Raw genomic sequence first — 20,472 nt, forward strand, 5'->3', positions numbered from 1 at the left:
TTGCTTTATACTGAAAGACAAGGTTTGGTCTACACCAGATGTTCTCAAACTGTGGGTCAGGACCCCAAAGTGGGTCACAATCCCATTTTAATGGGCGTCACCAGGGTTGGCTGAGACTTGCTGGGGCCCAGGGCCAAAGCCCTAGCTTCACCACCTGGAGTTGAAGTCCAAGGGCTTCAGCCCTGGGCAGCAAGGCTCAGGTTACAGGCCCCCCACCTCAGGATGAAGACCAGGGGCTTTGACACCCTCCTCCCCCACCCCCGCCCGGGACAGCAGGGGTTGGACTTTGGTCCCACTACCTGGGACAGCAGGGCTCAGGTTCCCCCCATCCGGGGCTATGTAGTACTTTGTCCTCAGAAGCAAACCATGTGTTTTAATATGGCTAAATGTATACATCTAGGAACAAAGAATGCAGGCCTTACAGACAGGATAGGGAATTCTATCCTGGGAAGCAGTGACTCTGAAAAAGATCTGGGGGTTGTGGGGACAGTAGGCTGAACCTGAGCTCCCAGTGTGCTCAGTGTGAACCTGAGCTATACGATTCTTGGATGCATAAAGAGGAGAATCTTGATAAGGAGTAGAGATTACTTTACCTCTTTATTTAGCACTAGTGCGATAGCTGCTGGAATCTGGTGTCCAGTTCTGGTGTCCATAATTCAAAAGCAATGTTGATACAAAATGATAAAGGTCTAGAAAACATGACCTATGAGGAAAGATTGAAAAAACTGGGTTTGTTTTGTCTCGAGAAGACTAGACTGAAGGGGGATATAAGAGTTTTAAAGCACATAAAAGGTTGTTACAAGGAGGAAGGAGAAAAATTGTTCTCAACCTCTGAGAAGAAGATAAGCAGCAATGGGCTTTAATTGCAGCCATGGCTGTTTAGGTTGAACATTAGTAATAAAGAGAAGGTTAAAGGGTGATTTGATTAGTCCGAGTTCTACATGGGAGAAAATATTTAGTACAGGGCACAACTTGCCAAAGGTGGTTGTTGATTCTCCATCACTGATGATTTTAATGTCAAGATTGGATGGGTTTTCTAAGAGATGCTCTAGGAATTATTTTGGGGAAGTTGTACGGCTTGTGTCATACAAGAGGACAGACTAGATCAGAATGGTTCCTTCTGGCCTGAGAATCTACAAAGTCCATTATGGTCTGAAAATGAAGATCCAGCACCTTGAGACTATTAATTCCTTCTGTAAGTCACCAAGGAAAAAAGCAGGTGTTAAACAGTCTTAAAGATGAAGTATTTTTCACAATAATGCTGCTTGTGTATAAAAATACTATTAGAAGGAATAGGAAGTTAACTGGCACAGAAGTCTGTTTTACTGTTCTGCAGTAAGACATCAAGTGACCCAACCACTGCTTTCTGGATATGGTCCAGACAATCTGATCACCTATTCAAGGACAAAGAACAAGAAAAATAACTCAAGTGTGAGCATAGCAGTAACGTTTTGTAAAAAACCAAACAGCACTCTGGGTTCAGCCCCCAGCTAGGTCATTTATTTGGCACTCAAGGGTGATAATGGATTTGTTTTTGAGCTTCTCAAAATAAATGAGCTAGTACTGCATGCAGAAGTAACCCAGGCTGGCCAACGGAGGAGAAAGAATATGCAGTGTCAGCAAAACACTGGTTTCATATTCAGCTACAAAAACAGAGCCCTTATTTAAAACAAAATGAAGAAACTGAGTTAAGGAAGAAAACCCAGCTAAGGACTCCAGTCAATTTCCCAGCAACATTAACTTATTTTATTAACTAAGCTTTTATTAAAAGGTTCTTTATATAAAGAACTATATAAAGTATTTATAAAATCTTAACACAATTAGCATTTATGTACTTATTTACAGTTCTACTTTAAAAAAAAAAAATGCATTACTACCAATCCTTATTTGATCAGATGATCTTCCATTCTGTTTCTTCTTGGCTAAGAACTTCCCATATCCTATTTTTGTTACCTGTTCTGCCTCCTTACCTCCCCATTCCACCCCAATTCACGTGTTTGTCGTCTCGTCTACCTGTTAGGTCTTTTAGATTGCAAGTTCTTCAGAGCAGGGACTATGATTTTCCTATGTTTGTACAGCACCTAGCACAATGGGACTCCAACCGGGTTGACCTCTAGGCTCTACCACAATATAAAGTGTTAGTGTGCAGCTAAAGGCTAGTAAATGATGTTAATGCAGCTATTTAACTTAATTCATACCACTTATCATGCAATTAGCACTGCTGTGTTTAATGGCCAGGGCCCATTGACAAGACAAGCGGATAAGGTCCGGGAAAGTGAACCCACCCATATTCAAGTGGTATTTAATTTTCCATCACCTATCACAAGTGCACATAATAAAACTACATTTTAAGGGCCTAAGTTAATAGTCTTAGTGCCATTACCATAGGACAGCATCATTCCCTAGCAGGGCATGTTAATACAAAAAGCCAACCCACAAACCAAAACAAATAAATTGGAACTGCACATTAAGCTAAACCAAATCATTGTTAAAACTAAAGAGAGCCTTAAGTTATGCCCTGAAGCGCGCCAAACTGGCAATATGCCAATACAGCCAGTTTCAGATGCAGAGATCCTCAGATAACAAGTCTCTGCAGCTGGTCCTGGAAGTGTTGTACACATATATATTTCAATGTACATTGAAAATTAGTTCCTCCCTAAGTCCCAGACAATTCATGATTTCAGAGACTCACCAACCCCTGGAAAGAGCGCTATTGCAGAGACTTGAGCACTAGTATTAGTACTCAGAAGTCCACTCTATACAGGAAGTAGGAAGCCATATGCTTCATCAGCTGAAGTTTCTGGGTGGTCCTTGCGCACACTCCTAACCACAGCACAATTCTAGCAGTACAACTGGAACCTACAGATGTGTGGTTAACTTACAAGCTCTAAAGTGAAGAGAAGCAGCTGCAGCAGCTGTCCAGGGTTGATTTTAAAACCTAAGTAGATCTCATAGTGCAAAGATACTGCTTAGAGCAAAGTTTTATTATAGACAGAGTGCACAGCAATACCAATTTAGGTTACTTCAGTGTTTTCATCCTAGGAGGGTCAACTTTATCAGACTTAGCTTTCAGACTAAAATTTGGCATGTTTGTCAGTGTGACTCGGAAGAGTTTGAGCAGAAGTGATTATCTGAAAATATATTGTAGTGGGGGAAAAAAAAAAAAAAAAAAAAATCACAAAGCTCTTTACAAATTGACACAGCTATAGTACCTCAGCATGTGTCATCAAATTGGAAGGTATATAGTTAATTAGTCAGAGATCAAAATCTTTACAGGACCACTGAGTTATATTTGATAGGGGGTCCCAAAAACCCACAAACAAAACCAGATACTTCATGTATGAAGTTATACCAAGAAATGAAACACTGGCAGATGCTTCACTGACACTGTCACTTCACTTCACTTGTATGTGCACAAGTTTTCAGCTTGGAAAAGAGATGGCTAAGAAGAGATATGATTGAAGTCTATAAAATCATAACTGATGTAGAGAAAGTGTTGTTTACTACTTCTCACAAGAGCTAGGGGTCACCAAATGAAATTAATAGGCAGCAGGTTTAATACAAACACACAGTCAGCCTGTGGAACTCCTTGCCAGAGGATGTTGTGAAGGCCAAGACCATAACAGCGTTCAAAAAAATAACTAGATACCTTCATGGAGGATAGGTCCATCAATGGCTATTTGCCAGGACGGGCATGAATGGTGTCCCTAGCCTCTGTTTGCCAGAAGCTGGGCATGGGTGACAGGGGATGGATCAATTGGTGATTCCCTGTTCTGTTCATTCCCTCTGGGGCACCTGGCACTGGCCACTGTCAGAGGACAGAATACTGTGCTAGATGGACCTTTGGTCTGACCCAGTAGGGCCATTCTCAAGTTTGTGAACATAAACCTATCTCCACTAAATAAATTTTAACTATTCTCCTGAATTGCACTTGCATGCTTGAGTGTGGAGTGGAATTTCAGTTGCAATATGTAAGGACTTGCAGAATATGCTGGGTATTGAAGGATGGAGAACCCCAAAGGAATGCTGTCAAGTCGGTTCAGATTTGATTGATCTTGTCTGCAAAATAAAGGACAATCTCACACAGCCAGGGACACTGAACTGTAACTAAGACAAAGTAGTATGGATTAATCAAACTGCCTATCATTTGGTTGAGTTTTCACAGGCCTGGATTTTAGAGGTGTTATGAACAAGAAGACGACAGTTCCATTCAGCAAGGCCACAAGCACAACACAGGCACGCAAAAATTCTTTGATGCAAAGCAAGCATGCTCAGACTAATTCCCCCTTGACCATTTAAACGATTAGTCTCTCTGCCTCTAAACGAATGGTTCACAAACTTTTATACTGGTGACCCCTTTCACATAGCAAGCCTCTGAGTGAAACAACCCCCCTTATAAATTAAAAACACTTAATGTATTTAACACCATTATAAACGCTGGGGGCAAAGCACGCTTTGGGGTGGAGGCTGATATCTCGTGGCCCCCCCAGGCAATAATCTTGCAACCCCCTGAGGGGTCCCAACCCCCAGTTTGAGAACCCCTGCTCTAAACCATGGTTGCAAGTATATTGCAGGGGACAGCTTCTAGTTGCCTCTGCCTCAGTGATCATGGAAGATAAATGGTTGTGAAGCTTTCAGCCATTTGGAGTAGTTGTTTACATCAATGTGACTGTTAAGATGCCTGCTAGTACAGAATCAGTTTAGAGATGGTGGTACCTAAGATCTCAATTGCCTTTTTGGAACATGGAACAAAATCTTATTCTTGTATTGCCCACAGGCATTTATTCATACCGCTGATAAAAAATTTGCCATTTAATTCAGTCAATGATGCAAGTTTGTGAAAGGCAGTGTTTTGAGTACAATACAGATGTTCCAAGTTAAAATAGAGCAAGTGGCTAACTAGATATTAGAAAGCCTGTATTAAAAGTCAGTCTCTTTAGAGTCATGGGAACTTGGACACTGAGGAAGTGGAAACTTGAGAAGTTTCCATCTTTTACTTTCTAAAAAAAATAAAAATAAAAAATCTGTGTAGATTTGCATTAACCTTCAATGTAAAATTCTGTATCAGAACTTTCTGGAAACATCTATTTATAGTCAATATTCAGAAGTACCCTGGCATCAAGGTTATATACATTTTTACCTATTGTAGTGTCAGCTGATCCATATGCATTTTCAGTAAGAAATACTGTAGTTGATATTTAATGAAACCGTAAGTTGAATATTTCCCATACGTGTTAGCAAGTTTAAGACGGTGAAGTCTACCCAAAAAGTAATTTTACATCTTCCAAGGTCACAACTAGTAAGCTAATAATCATGGCAGTGTCATCAAGTCTAAGTCCATGTTCAAGCTTTTTTTAGTCTAATCTCTTACAAAGGTCATGTAAATTCCAATGGTTTGGGGGCAAGCACCCAAAGAAAAGTAGATTTTAAAGAGTCATAGCTACCATGTACTCAACAGCAACCCTACAACTAAACAATTCCCACTCCTAGACATGGGTATGTGACATTTGCCTTTTGGAATAAGGGTATAAACAAAATACAAGAGGGCAAGCAAAACATTAAGATCAAAAATGTTAAAAGAAAATGGTATATGCCAGTAAGCTTGCATATTTTTCCTAGCCACACAAAAAGCCTCAAAAATCAATATCACCACCATAATTTACATAAATTCCAATGGGAAGCAAGTGTTCTTTTCCACTGTTAGTAACCCAAGTGTTGCATCATTGTGTTGATACATGAGAACTAGGAAGTGGAAGTGAAACTGAGTGGTTTATTTTCATTAATCAAGATAAGAGAAATAAACCAAAGGATCAGAAGCTACATAGACCTGGATTAAAAATTTCTCTGTTTCAATCATTTATGGTGCTATAACACAAGGCAAATGGTCTTTAAAATGCTATACTTGCATATTTAGCCTTAAAGCCTATTTCATGTGTTAGATTTTCTATCAAGCTAAAGCAATGCACAACTAAAAGCAAGTATATACACAAGATGATCTAATTCAGTTATAAGTCAGCCAACTGCTAATGAAAACAAATTTCAGCTTCAAAAGATAACCCATTAAATTATTTTAATTATGATCAGTGCGACAACTGAAGACTCATTCACCAAATAAACAATTCGCAGATCTAGCTCATATCACCAGAGTTCAGTGTTTAAACAAATGTAAACACCTGCAAACATACAAAGTGTCCTTCAGGAGTTTAATAGAAAATAGAGAATGCACACTTCACACAACTCAGAAAAAGGCTGTACACAAAACAGCAAACTCTTTCACCTGACTTAAGGCCCTTTAATTGTCTACATACTGTCTTCTACCTATACGTAGACAGGAAAATTGTAGCCTCTTTATTCAAGGACACCTGAACTGACCTGAATGTAGATTCGCCTCCAATAATCCAAGTACCTAACTAAGAAATATCAATTACCAAATTAATGCAACTATCCATTAGGTCATGCAATTACTCATTACTGTAATGAAGTCTCCCTTGAATAATTAAATTTTAAAAAATCCACCAACTTACTAAAACCGATACACTACAGATTAAAGATATGGATTTGAGGGTTCCAGTGTATTATTTCTAAGACAACAGCAGACAGTACCATTATAGTAATTTTCATATCTATTCCCTCATTTGTCTTTTGGCAGCCTACTTAATGTAAAGATCCCTGGATTTGCTTTTTTTAAGCTTGAACAAGGCAGGTTCCTTTGTTGTGAAGGTTGATGAGTCAATCTCAAGACTATAAGCCAACAGTATCTTTTTTTCTATAAAAAAAGATTTATTGTTAAAAATGGTCTTATTAAATGTAAACATATTTAAACAAGTAGTTTCAAAACTTTCTGTTCATACTTTACCGGTGCAATTTAAAACAGATCCCAGGAGATGGTGTGTTCATTGATTTCTAGTACAATAATTAAACCAGAACAAGCAGACCTTGTCCTTTGTAGGTACTGCCCCCTGCAAAAATACTGCACTATGCAGTACTACCTTAAGGTCCACTGCAGATACTAGAGAACACATACTACAGCTTAAAGTGATTCTTTCCCTCACATTTCAATCAGGTATGTTTATTTAAGATATCTTGCAGGTTGCAAAGCAAAAAAAAAAAAAGTAAATAATCCACCAATTCACACTTTAAATGAAGCGATCACTAAATTGTTCTATTAGACTAACTTCTGTTGTAATAGACAAGCTTTTGAGCTACACAGATGACCTGAAGATCTCTGTGTAGCTCAAAAGCTACAAGATATTACCTCACTCACCTCATCTCATATCCCAGGATCATAATGGCTACAACACTGCAAACATTAAATATTTTAGCAGCACTGTCTGAGCCAGGCAATGAATGTGGAGCAGATAACATTTAGACAAGTTAATATAAGAACAGCATGTTATGCAAGTTACTGTGACCATACACACTTGTAACAGTGAGCTCTTTTCAGCCACTAGTACTCCTAATGGATATTTTCAATTAGATTGTTTTTCTACCCTACTCCCTACAATCCATTTCATGTCAGGTCCACTTCTGAGCTGGTCACATCCCTTCTTTGTGGGCAGAATCAGACCATTCAATATTGTCTAACTTAGCATGACAGACAACTTGAAATATCTTTATTAAGTTTCTTTCCTGACCCCTCCTACTAGTCACTAGCAGCAACACTAGACTTCCCCCTCTCTACCTCCAGACTTGAGTCACAGCCAAATCTTCATTCTCTCAACCCACTAATGAAAGACACTAGCAGAGGCACTCTCCCAACAGATAACATAAAAGCTACAGGACTTACTGAATTGTTTCTATTGCAACAAAGAGCACACTCTGCCTCTTCTGGGACAATCTCAAGGTCAGCAGCACATTTTCCACCTTCCATTAAGATGTTTCTCCAAAAGCACCACACCCATCATTAGCCACCTTAAGAACTTCTTTTTATAAATTGATACAACTCAGTTCAAATTTCAACCTATCAAGTGGAAGTGAAGGGAAAATATTCTATTACTGTAACCTCTTACTGGATTCAGCAACTAGCAGTTCCCTTTACCCTCCACCAGAATGGTGATAAATTAAGCAGAAATCTGCTCTCATGAAAATAAGAGGATTAAATCTGGTTATAGTTAAAGCATGCAAACACTTAACAGGAAAAAGAGACCAACTCCAGGTCTCATAGCCTGGCTGCTCAAGGACAAATCCACACCCTCAGAACCCTGCAAAGCAACTCATCTCCCATACCAACCAAAAACAGCACTGGGGCCTCCCATCTACAGTACTTGTCTCTTCTGGGTCCTGTTCATCTTCCCCTTTCCATCTCCTTCCTGCTGCTGCTATTCACCCCCCCCACCCCCACTTTATTGTATCTGCCTTACCCCAGTAACCACCACTTGTTTCCTACTCCTCACCCACCCTGTCATCCAGCCCTTGACAACTCGCTGTTCAACTTTTATCGTCCTCCTCTCAATAGTCAGCCCCATCTCCTTGAGCCTCTCACCACTCAGCCCCATGTCCAACTCACCTTCCACCTCCTCATTTTACCCATTATCATCCCCAAAACTACATGCCTTACCCCCACAGGGGCCTAGTATAGGGTAAGACCTCCCCTTCCACCTGTCATTCCTCAGCCCTTTTCCCCTCCCTTGTTGCCCCTCTACCAAGAGCCCCCATTCGCTTTTACATGTCCCATACCCCCAGCACCTCACCCCCCATTTATCCCCTCCACCCAGCACCTCACCTGCTTGGCTTCCCCAGTGTGTCCCCTAACCCAGCAAAACAACTCCCTCACCTTCCTCCCAAGCCCCTCATCCAGCCACCCCCCACCTGTCAGCCAGCCCCCCTCATCCATTTACCTCCCTCCCTCCACCTGGTCTGTCCACACTTCCCCAGCCCACCTCCACCTGCCAACTATCCATCGCCCTCCACCCCCCATCCATTTACACCCACCACCTATCCCAGCCCCTCAAGCAGCCACTCCCCCTCCTACCTGTCCCAGCCCCATCCCCACTGCCAGCCTCACCCAGCCACCACTCCCTGTCCCAATGCCCCCCATCCCCTCACCCAGTCCTGTNCCCCACCTGCCCCGGTGCCCCAGCTCCCCTCGTGCCTCCTTTACCTGCCGCCGGGTCTCCCCCTCTGCCCGGTACCTGGCCCCTGTGGCCGCGGAGGGGGTGGCTGGCTCCGGCCGCTGGGTCGGTCAGGACGGGGCGGCTGGGGCCCGGCTGCTCCCCGGGGGCGGGTCAGCGCGAGTCGGATCGGGCCGGCGCGGGCTGAGCGGACGGGTGCGGGCAGCAGCGGCCGCTTTATACCGGGCTCCTCGGAAACCGTCTCCCTGCAACGCTTCCGCTTCCGCCCCCTCCTCTGGGCTCATTAATATGCAGAGGGGCGGGGCTCGAGGGCAGGCGCGCAGCCAATGCGGGAGGGGGCGCCCGGAGGGATCCTGCCCGCCCCATTGGCTACCCCGCTCTCCGGCGGGGCGCGCCAGCCAGGGCATCACTGAGGGAAGAGCGGGAGGCCAAGGCTGGGTCACTGGGATGGGGTTGTTATGGTAACCTGGGTACCCCTAGCGAGTGGGGGTAGGGACAGAGCGGGCCCAGCCTGGCAAGCAGGAAGGGGCTGCCATAGGGGGTAGCACAAAAAGGAAAGCGGGTCCCCGCCTGGGCATTACTCCAGGGAGGGGAAGGAGAAGGGAAAAGGAGGAGGCCCCACGATCAAGGGGAGATGAAGCAGGAGGGAGGGGTACCTATAAGGAGAAGGGGGTCCCATTTTGGGCAACATTAATGGGGAAGGGGGTCCCTCCTGGGCACGAGGACTGGTGGGAGAGTCAGATTAAACACTAGATGATATGGGATCCTAGCCTGGGTATTTGGGGGGAGGAGGAGGATGTCCCAGACTGAGTGGGGCGAATGGTGGCCCAGGCACAGCATACCAATTCTGCCTCTAACAAAAACACAACAACTACAAAATCTAAAGGAACCAAATATTTTGTCATATAGCTTTCTCTCAAAACTCTATACAATAACTTTAATATCTCACACTAATTCGTACAAGGGTATCAATAAGGGCCCAGTTTAGTAATGATAGGAGCTATTTATAACAAGATCATCACTAAAATCCTTGAAAAACAAATGCTGAGAAGCCAAAGTCAGATTTAGTGGCAGCGTTGCCACCTCTTGGTGAACAAACTCATCTGCTTCACAGTGCAGCATCAGCGCAGGGCAGTGCTGCCACTGAAGGTATTGTCTTAACAGAGATAAGAAAGGAATACGAATACAACCATGGAGACTGCTGCCTTTGGGACAGCAGGGCATAGTTTTCAGTTTTCCATCCCTGGTATGATCAGGAGAATCCCACAGAACTTGGGGTAAATGACAGGCACGTTTTAAGGCAGGAAGGGACAATTATGACTATCTAGCCTGACCTCCTGCATAACAGACCACTGAACCTCACCCAGAAATTGGCTTCAAGCTCCTAACTTCTGTTTTAGCTACGGCATATCTTTTAGAAATATATCCAGTATTTATAGAAGAGACATGATTTAACTGTTTCGAGAAGGAAAGAGTGCTGTGACCCAAGTTAAATACAAGCCTTCCACATTTAATGTACTACGTGAAAATAATACCACCTGAAGAGTAACTATAAATGACTCTTACATATTGTATATTTAGCATTTATATCATCATCCTTTACAGACTTGATGAGCAGGCACCTTTCCCAACCTGCTGATCTACAAACACAGTCCACACATGGCAAGTTCAAACTCACTCCTTTCCTGATGTTTGGTTTTACTAACTGAGAAAACAATACCTTAAAGCTCAACCCAAACCTCCTCCCCAGAGTTGGCTGCTCTTAAGGTTCCTTGCTTAGGACTGCTCCACCAACACCCTACAAAGCCACTCTCACTTCTTTACATCCAGGTGGAGGTGCCTGCCTCAGTGAGTCAGTAAAACCCACTTACCCCTTTCTCAGCAAGATCAACATATTTTAACAGGGTGGGTTGTAAATACTGCCGTACAAATGTTAACTAAATTATATAAATTATATAATGCACAAAACCCCTCAGGAAATTCAGAAGCTTAGGTTCTGACAGCAACCAGAAGTCTGCTACATCATGCACATATACTGTAAAGTGGATAGCTATTGTTACACAAAAATTTTCCCTATGGCCACACTTTTAGTTCCACACATGTTATTCACAATTAGCCATATTTCCTAGATCCAAACAGTGTGCTTACAGCGTTGGGCAGGTTAGCATGAAATTTAATTTTCTTTAATCAATTAAACTAGGGATGGGCAAAATATACTGTATATGGTATTTGCTTATTTTAAGAGTATGTTGCACCATGCTATTAATATATATTCCAAATCAAAATCTTTGTTAAGTTACTCTGAAGATTGCTCAGTACATTCAAGAATAGACAGACCATTGAAAATAAGTTTTTTTTTTAAACTGAAAACTGCAGAAGTAAAATTAAACAATTACACGTGTACATACTATTAAACAAACAACAAAAAAAAAAATCTGTAGTTACAAGAATCCAAACAATCTTCATACTGCCTCTAACACAAAAACTACAAAATCTAAAGGAACCAAATATTTTGTCATATATCTTTCTCTCAAAACTGTATATAAGAATTTTAATATCTAACTCAACCATGCACAATCCACAAAAATTAAATAGATTCAGGTAGCCTTGATTTAAAGTATATTTATTCTAACAGTTTTATAGCACCTATTGCCATAGTTTAGAAACATCCAAATTATTAGGGGTTTGTTTTTTTGTTTGTTTTTTTTAAACTGAGCGAAACAATTTTATATACCTCTATGGAGAAATATCACAAGAGAGAGGCAAAGCTACCATGCAAATTATAGATATAAACAATTGTAATAAAATGGATGTTGTTTTATTATTTAGGACAACAGGAACTGTTCATGTCTTAATGAGACAGCAAATGTGACACTAAAGATAAAGTAATATATACTGGTATTAGAGTATCCAAATGTATAATGTTAAAGAGAGATAAGGATTTAGGTTCCAGCTCCTATTGGACTTTAGGCCCTTGGGTTGGAGGTTAAGGAAAGACACGCCCATTGACATCAGTAGAAGCTGGATGAGACCTTAATACAAATGAAAGGATCAAGTTTATATATTCATCCGTGCTCTTGAAATTCATTTAGCAAACTTCACCGTAACACATTTATTTTTCCTTTTTGATTTATTGCAGATTAGGCTATCAAAAGGTTCTGGCACCTAGTCACCATGGAGACAGATGCCTTAAATATATCTAAGATAGCTAAACGTTCTTTCCCTATTAGTTTGCATAACCTTTGTTGCGGCCTCCTCATGTATTTTATGACCAGTGGATAAGCCAAATGCCAGGAAAGACACTTCCATAAAGAAAACATTTTAGTTTCAAGCATTCACAGTGTTATGAAGTGACATTAAAAAAAATCCCCACCCTAGACAGGGAGACCCCAATCCAGCCCCAAATTTGTAGTCTTTAGTAACTGAACTGCTGCTGGGGTCTCTACATGGAAGAAGTAAAGAATCCTCCCTTCTCTCAACCTATAGTGCAGCCGAGGAACTCTTCCATGGTTGTTACTCCAGCTTCATGACTGCAGTAACCTCTGTAGCTCTTGTGACCCTGTTCCATGTGGTCCATAGTACACGGATCTGTGCAACAGCAAATGCATTGATTCCACTGCTTACCTGTCTTACCCCAAAACATCTTCTGCACAGCGAGCTGCAATGGAGTTGCATTCCTAGATGCATCTGAAGAAGTGGGCTGTAGTCCACGAAAGCTTATGCTCTAATAAATTTGTTAGTCTCTAAGGTGCCACAAGTACTCCTGTTCTTTTTACTCCCTGTGCAGCCTCCTGAAATCCCTCTCCTCTTCCCATCAAGCAATAGAATGAGTTTGGGGGGGAGGAGGGATCCTCCACATGCCCATGGAGGCAGGGAATAGGGAGGGGCAAAATTTGTTCCTAGCAGCACTGTGCAAGTTAAAGTAAATTGTAATCTAATTGGTCAAATCTCCTCTTGCTCAGTGATTACCAGCTTGAAATCAAATTAAGTGTATACAAGTTCAAAGAGTTGCAGTCATGCAAAGGGCAGGAAACATATTAAACTCTGACCAAAAAAAAGCCACTGTGGTATTATGCATTTCATGGATCACAGTGTGGGGAAATGGCAAGTCTGTATTCACACCAGAAACCTGGAGATCTCTAGCCTGGTCCAGGATGCTGTCAGCTGTCTATGTGACATCCTCCGTCTAGACACACAAAATGGAACTGCTGTCTCCTCCTTGTTCAGGAATGCTTTAATTAAGCTGAATGCAGGTCTGTTGTCAAACAGCCACCAGTTACCATGCTCCACTACATGGGTATTTTCACTGTAACTTGTAAAACGGTCATGAAAATTTACTAGCCAGGACCCAACATCTACTTGCCTACCCTTTTCCACGATTATTAGGAGGTAAAACAAAAAGCATAATGCAATTTTACTTGCACATCAAAAGAAATAACTCACCCCAGGCTAGTTGGTGACAGGGTTTTGCAAGGCTGCTTATGAACCCCACCCCCAAACAGTTAAATAAATGTTGTATGAGGAAAGGGACAGAAAAGAGGACACAGCTGGTTAGTAATTAATTAAAAGTTTTACCATTATCATGAGATAATGAATTATTTAGATGATTATTCTCCAGTGTTCAGATCTGGTGTGAATCGCTTGCATGAGATGCTGGCATACCTAGATTATTTTAACCTTACTTGCCTCCACTGCTCAGTCCCTTAAAAGCCCTGGCTTTTAAAAGACTAATTAATCAACAGAATGGGCTAAATCCCATGGATTGTTTTGTCTGGCAAACACTAGGGAGGAAAGTATCATGGCAGGTTTTTTTTTTATTTATTTATTTATTTATTTTTTTATTAAAAGTATTGTCTTCTGACACGGATCACTTTTCAAAGTGGCTTGTAATTTAGATGACGCCATTTTAAAAACAACTGGAGCTTGATTTTAAGAAGTTTAAGAGCTGAGCACCCACAACTCCAATTCAGATGTCTCAAATTGGGCACCCAGAAAATGGGAATATCCACTTTTGAAAATGTGGTCCTTCTTCCACAGGAATCTCTTGTAAAAAGCTTCAGATTCTTGTTATTGGAGGGAACACAACATCCTGGGCTGGAGACTGAAAATGGTTTTTTTACTTTAGTGTTTTTGCTGCCAATATGCAGTCATTAGATTAGCACTTCAATTACTGAACCTAATGGTTATCTGTGTAAAAAGGCCTATAGCTCTTTATGTCACAGTATTTTTCCTAAAGAGCATTTGGGAAAATTCTAGATATTTCTTAATTGAGATACAGGATATAGTCTCAGGGTAAACCAACAAAAGATGTTTTGTTTAGACAGACAAGTCATAACAAGACCTTGTACAGCAGGAGAGAGCGAGAATGAGTGTGTGTCTCCCTCGGTTTCCTACTTAGGGGCCAAATTATGAGATGGAACTTAAAGGATTCCCTCAAGAATCACCGAAGGCCAAGGGGCAAAATCTTTAGCTCCAACTGGGCAGGTCTGGCAGCTGCTGACATAGGCCATGAGGTGATGTAATGGACATATGCTGCAGTCACTGCCATCCATGAGTTTATGCCCTGAAGAATGAGATTTGCCTATAATTATTTTCCTGGTTTGCACTGTTAAAAATTATGTTAGCCATCATAAAATTATCCTGCCCTTTTAAATTACAGTCTCACTATATGATTAACTTCACTGTAAAACATCAAGGAATTAAGTTAATATGCAGTTTACAGTTAACAAGGGATGATTTGGTAGACCTGAAAGTAACTCAATGGATAGCTATGTGCTAAGAGCAATTAAAATACTAACACACACACTAGGAGAACTGAAGTCAATGTTTAATATAGTCATTCTGCTCTTCAAAGAGCATTGTCAAGAGGATCCGAATTTCTAAAAATCTGCTTTCCCCCTCCATTTATGCTGTTTGTTTACTTTGATTTCTCTCAGCCTGTACAATGCAACTAGATTAGTTGGTTTCACTTCTTGGTGGTCACATAGTTGCTCTTGGCTGCTGTTTCCATTTGCTGTATTGAACAGGTATATTTAAACTCTGATTGTTAAGGTTTATTGAAAGCAACATAAAAATAAAAACATTCTATTCATATTGGGTTTTGTAAAACACTGAAAAAAAAAAAAATCTAAATTTTAAGCCTAAACTACTACCCAGTGTCTACAAGGTTGCTAGGACTGATCTCATTTATGGAAGTTTTAAACTGGTGCAACTTCACTGGAATTACACCTGATTTGCATTTGTGAAAGGGAGAAGACAATCAGGCCCCAGAACTTCTGAATATTAATTCTGTTCCCACATGAAATCCTGAGTAGAGCTCGGTAAATTTTTTTGACTAATTTATTTTTTAATTGAAAAATGCATTTTTCGGGGCCTAACATTATTTATTGAATTCAAATTAGACAGTTATTCGCATAGCTGAAGTGGCGTAACTTAGATTGATCACCCTCTCCAATGTAGACCAGGTCTTAGTATTATTAGACATAGTTGTTTTGATCATTTAGATTATTATAGTGTCTTTCTTGGAGGAAGTGCTTTCTTCTTTGTTCTGACATTGCGTTGCTACCACGCATCAGGCCTTAACTGATCTGTATCCCCTTGCCTAAACAGTGCCAAGTCTACAGTAGAAAACAGTCTGTTTTCCATCAATGATGTAGTTGCATCACTGCTAGTAACATTATAGGAGCTAACACAGACAGGCATTTTTAGCACGGTCATGAAATCCTGCAGCTGGAAAACAGGTGTAACAGGTGTAGTTTAGACAAGGCCTGGAAAACTTCTTGGTGTGTAGAGTTTGAAGCTGCATCTCCGCTAGCGGTCGTAGCTGTAATTCACCACCAGCGCTACTCCACTGATGACAGTCTACCGGGCAGAGGTGTGTGTGTGTGTGTGTGTGTGTGGGGAAATTGGGGATGGGGATCTCGGGCAATACCCTGTATAACTACTACACATTCCCCGTCCTGCACCTCAGGTAACTCTTTGCTAAAGCACAGGCCAGAGTTCTATCTTTTCAGGACGTTTCAGAAAACATTTCACAGGGTTAAACCTCAGGGCAATTGTATGGTAAAACAACACAACTATTACCATCTCATAAAATGGATGGTAATAGACCACAGGAAATTTCAAAGAGTGAGCACCATTCACTTTCTGAGTAAAACAAACATTTAATGCAGACAGAGCCCATTGTAAGTAGTATAAATATTGTAAACAGTCTTTGGAATACTATGAATAACTTATCAACAAAAGCGGTTTGTGGCCCAGGATCCTTTTGGTGCTGACAAGCAGAGGGCACAGGGATGCAGAAGGGTTACTAGGTCTACCTACTGCTTTGCCAAAGGGTGTAAATGTAACATCTTTACTGAAAGCCTGTGTCACACCGGGCATCGTAATCATTGCAAGACGTATGTACAGCTAATACATAAGGAATTATGTATGTAACTCATGCCTGCTTGGTGTAGAGCTCTGTCCCCCTCTAATGGCACTTAGCCCAACTAGAGATTGAGGAGTCTGCTACAGCCTTGGCTAAGAGCCATGGCTAAGAGCCCTACCAAATTCACAGTCCATGTTAGTCAATTTCACGGTCACAGGATTTTAAAAATTGTAAATTTCATGATTTCAGCTATTTAAATCTGAAATTTCATGGCGTTGTCATTTTAGGGGTCCTGACCAGAAAGGAGTTGTGAGGGGGTCACCAGGTTATTGTAGGGGAGGTTGCGGTACTGCTACCCTTACTTCTGCGCTGCTGCTGGCGTTGGCTCTGCCTTCAGAGCTGGGCGGCTGGAGAGTGGCAGCTGCTAGCCAGGAGCCCAGCTCTGAAGGCAGAGCCGCCGCCAGCAGCAGTGCAAAAGTAAGGATGGCATGGTATGGTATTGTCACCCTTACGTCTGTCCTGCTGCAGGCGGGATCCTGCCTTCAGAGCTCGGTGACCAGCTAACAGCCGCCGCTCTCCAGCCACCCAGACCTGAAGGCAGTGCAGAAGTAAGGGTGGCAATACTGCGACCCCCCCCTCCTTAAAATAACCTTGTGACTCCCCTGTGACTGCCTTTTGCATTAGGCCCCCAATTTGAGAAACACTAGTCTCCCCTGTGGAATCTGTATAGTATAGGGTAAAAGCACACAACACACCAGATTTCACGGTCTGTGACTTGTTTGTCATGGCTGTGAATTAGGCAGGGCCTTAGCCAAGTGGCATTTAGCTCATGCAGTAGAGTCTCATATACTAAGCTTCAGAGGTCCCAAATTTGATCCTGCCTGCCGACAACCGGGAATCTGTTGGTGCTACAAGTGGGCCCTCGTCCAGGATATCAACTGGGAAGTCTCTGAAGCTTAGGACATGCTTCCTCAGCTAGGGGAAGTAAGTAACCCATGCCTGCTTGGCATGGTGCTCTGCCCTCCTATAGGGGCACCTAGCCAAACTACAGATTGAGGAGTCTGGTACAGCCTTGACTAAGCACTGTTAACTCATATCCTAAGCTTCAGAAATCCCAGGTTCAATCCTGCCTGCCAACAACTGGGGTTTGTTGGCATTACATGTATACATACATTGTGTTCTTAAGGTCTGTGAGTTGGGACTAGTCACCAGAAGGTGATAAAGCAATCCCTTTCAGGCAAGAGTTGTTTTTATCTGTCTGGCTGGCTATATGTAAATTGAGTATTATGTGCTTCACAATAAGAACAGAAGTACTTGTGGCACCTTAGAGACTAAAATTTATTTGCACATAAGCTTTCATGGGCTACAGCCCACTTCATCAGATGCATAGACTGGAACACACAGCAAGAAGATATTTATACATACAGAGAACATGAAAAGGTGGAAGTAGCCATGCCAACTGTAAGAGGCCAATCAATTGAGATGAGCTATCAGCAGCAGGAGAAAAAAAAATTCACGTTCTATGTATAAATATCTTCTTGCTGTATGTTCCAGGCTATGCATCCAATGAAGTGGGCTGTAGCCTACAGAAGCTTATGCTCAAATAAATTTGTTAGTCTCTAAGGTGCCACAAGTACTCTTGTTCTTTTTGTGGATACAGACTAACAAGGCTGCTACTCTGAAACCATGTGCTTCACAATGGCTGCCTATTTACAGGCTGAGCAAATGCTAATCAAAAGTTTGCAAAAGCTGATTTTCTACAGACTTCCCCCCCACACACACACACACAAGCAGCAGGGGGTGTCCTGTTTGCAAACAGACAATTGAATGTTTGAACTATAACTGAAGTGAAAAGATCTTTCCACTAGATCTTTCCACTGAGAAGGCAAGAGGACAATGTGTCTTGTCTCATGAAAGCTGGGATATGCTGGAAGGATTTTGGGTGACCTTTTGCTCTATTAGGAGACGACAATAACCAGTTAAGCAAGGCTAGATTCTAGAAAACACCTTATGGTTAATTTACATGTATCCAGTTGTTTCTAATACTTCTATCTACTTGCTATTACCTGAATCTCTGTTCTTTGTTAACTAAACATTCTTTTTTGTCCACTATAAACAAATCTAAGTGCTGTGTATTAAGCAGAGCTGTCTGTGTTTGAAGGAGTAGCTGGTAAGCTGAGGTTTACTCTTCCTTTGGGAACAACTTCTCTGTGAATACTGGGTGTGTCCAGCCAACCAGGGGCTGAACACAGAGAGCTTGGGGGTTGATGTGTTCACATCACTAACATGCAGAGAGACAGCGGAGTCTGCATAGGCTGAGAGGGGCAGGCTGGTAGAGCCTATGGCTGGCAGAGCTAGGGAACAGACTACTGGAAGGCACAGACAGGGACAGGTGGTAGCGAGGTGCCTCACAAACCTGGATACCCCCAGGAAACATCACACTGTTAGACAGTAAAGCTAGTAGTGCGCCTTATTCAGCCTTTCCCCCTTTTGTTTCTGTTACAAACCTTCAGATAGAAGGTTTCAGCATAACATTATCTATACTTTAGTACACATACATCTAAACACATCACCTCCGATCTGCTCTCAGAGATGATTTCCTCACTCTTTATAGGGTGACCATAGTATGTAATGTGGGTCACCTGGCCTCTTAAGATCTTGAGAAATGGCAGCCCTCAGTCCTTTCAAACACTTCATAACCTGGTCAGCAAACTGTCCAGGGATCTCCACAGCTAGCAGCATTCCAGCCCGTGGGTTGATAGCTGACTGGTCCTCTCAGTTGCTGGTGACACAAGTCTGGAGCCTGTACAGAGTGGTACAGGGACTGGGATCAGCATATAAAATATCCATTTTCCAGCCCTCTATCAGGTTCTTGCTCTATAAAGGCACCAACTTCTCCCCATACACCCAGTGAAGTCAGGCAAGAGTTCACAAACCCTTGCCTCACTAAATGCTGCCCCATTTGTTCTCTTTAACTGAGACAGCATGCCAGTGTAAAGCACTTAGCTGATAGCTCAATGTAAATTACACAGCCCCTGTAGCCTCTAGGGATAATAAAAGCTCCCCCAGTTCTCCCTATAGGTCCATAAAACACACTGGGGTGGACCAAACATCCTAACAGAGGGCTTCCCTAGTAAAGATGGAATAGCACTGACCTGTAGCCAAAGTAATACAGGGATTGGGACCTAGCACTCACAGCACAAACATCTCTTGGTCCTGGGTAGATCAGTCACTGAATCCACAGGTCTTTCTGTCATTCCTGTAATTATAACCTTTTCCCCTTGTGCTCTGATTGGCTCATTTCTCAGAGGGTGACAAGTGTCTGACCAGCCAGGCATGTTGCTCACACAATGAAAACTTCTTATACAGCCTCAGAAACAGCTTCTGAGCATATCAGGTTACTGCCACACCCTGTTCTGGAAGTTTCTGGGTCTTTCTAGCTGAGGTGCATTGCTTTCTGCATGTGTGCAGAAACACAGAATATCCAACTAAGATCCTGTCTCCTCTTCACTGTTCTCTCCCCAACCCAGGGAAATGCAAAGTCAAATGCTGCTGTATAAAGCATGTGGGTTACCATAGTAATGGTGGAAGCTGTTGTGTTGACAAGTTTCAGGTGCTTTTTTATACTCCCCTGAGTAGATGAGTAACACTCATCTGAGTAACTGAAAAGCAAACTGGATTGACATTTATTGGCAAGAGAATGAAAAATTAGTATTTAAAGAATCCAGGAATTAAGATAATATAGTGGTGTTAGAGTCATAAATTTGGCCAAGTTTTGCAGCCCTGGAGCTTCCAGTTGTGAAATTCTTGGCTCCTGTCTCATCTCTGAATCTTAAATATATCTAACAACTTTGGTAACTCAAGACTCCAGTATGCTCTGCCCTGCGAGTGTGTGGTTGTGGTTGTGATTGTGATCAAACCACTGAGTACTGTGTTCCTATTAACAGCTGTGCATTCCCACTGGTTCAATTAGCTCCCGGTACAGTTTTCTAGTGCATGCAGACTTTTCATGCCTGCCTGTCAAAGCTGTGT

The 20,472-nt window shown here is 42.1% G+C and overlaps 1 protein-coding gene across 1 annotated transcript in view; it reads right to left on the reverse strand.

The window, feature by feature from the left end:
• SLC45A4 (solute carrier family 45 member 4) overlaps positions 1-9,314 on the reverse strand; it is an 85,215-nt gene extending 75,901 nt beyond the window's left edge. Inside the window, exon 1 of the mRNA XM_034763686.1 lies at positions 9,101-9,314. The gene's annotated coding sequence lies outside the window, so the exon portion shown is untranslated. The remainder of the gene's footprint in view (positions 1-9,100) is intronic.
• Between the last annotated feature and the right edge of the window lie 11,158 nt (positions 9,315-20,472).

Source organism: Trachemys scripta, chromosome 2 (genome assembly GCF_013100865.1).
Source record: "Trachemys scripta elegans isolate TJP31775 chromosome 2, CAS_Tse_1.0, whole genome shotgun sequence".
Lineage (NCBI taxonomy): Eukaryota > Metazoa > Chordata > Testudines > Emydidae > Trachemys > Trachemys scripta.